Consider the following 1,004-nt stretch of genomic DNA (forward strand, 5'->3'; position numbering starts at 1 on the left):
ACGCACGGTGGGGCTGTTTGGACGTTATAATGAAATTCGCGCCGCGGGATGCCCCTCGCGTTGTTGCGCTGTCAAAAAAAAATGTTAAAAACGTTTGGTTATTATATATATGTATATACAGGTATCTGTATATACATATACATATATACATATACATATATACATATGTATATGTAGCGAATCAGAAAATGGGAATAGAGGGGCTCCGTGAAATAAGACAGAAAATAAGGGTTGGCAGTCAAGAAAACCTCGGAAAGCAAAGGGGAGGTTGTGGTGGGTCATAGAAAGAGATGAAGAATTTTTTGAGTCGAAAAGAAAGTGGTGAAAAAATGCCCGCCGGGTGGGATCCGAACCCACGACCTCCAGAATACCGGTCTGGTGCGATAACCACTACGCTACCGGCGGGGCTGTTTCCCCAGCACTTTCTCGGGTATTTATGTTATGGTATTTTTGTTTCCTGCACTTGGAGGTGGTAGCCAGCGTAATCGGACTACTCGGGGTGAAGGGGACCTTCTTTTTAACCCCCGGGCCGTGACTCGAGTGTCTACGACATGTCGAGAGTGGTCGACCAGCGTTGAACCCTCTTAAGCTCCCTTTGGCACCAAGACTGCCACAACAGAGGCCCTCGCTAAGCATGTAGCGAATCAGAAAATGGGAATAGAGGGGCTCCGTGAAATAAGACAGAAAATAAGGGTTGGCAGTCAAGAAAACCTCGGAAAGCAAAGGGGAGGTTGTGGTGGGTCATAGAAAGAGATGAAGAATTTTTTGAGTCGAAAAGAAAGTGGTGAAAAAATGCCCGCCGGGTGGGATCCGAACCCACGACCTCCAGAATACCGGTCTGGTGCGATATCGCACCAGACCGGTATTCTGGAGGTCGTGGGTTCGGATCCCACCCGGCGGGCATTTTTTCACCACTTTCTTTTCGACTCAAAAAATTCTTCATCTCTTTCTATGACCCACCACAACCTCCCCTTTGCTTTCCGAGGTTTTCTTGACTGCCAACC

At 47.5% G+C, this 1,004-nt stretch overlaps 1 non-coding gene across 1 annotated transcript; it reads right to left on the reverse strand.

Moving 5' to 3' along the window:
• Positions 1-332: 332 nt before the first annotated feature.
• Positions 333-405, reverse strand: Trnat-ggu (transfer RNA threonine (anticodon GGU)). Its single transcript has one exon. It is a non-coding gene; the product is annotated as a tRNA-Thr (tRNA).
• Positions 406-1,004: the final 599 nt, after the last annotated feature.

The sequence above is a fragment of the Haemaphysalis longicornis genome, unplaced genomic scaffold (assembly GCF_048455015.1).
Source record: "Haemaphysalis longicornis isolate Haplotype H1 unplaced genomic scaffold, Haemaphysalis longicornis Haplotype H1 scaffold_11, whole genome shotgun sequence".
In the NCBI taxonomy this organism is placed as follows: domain Eukaryota; kingdom Metazoa; phylum Arthropoda; class Arachnida; order Ixodida; family Ixodidae; genus Haemaphysalis; species Haemaphysalis longicornis.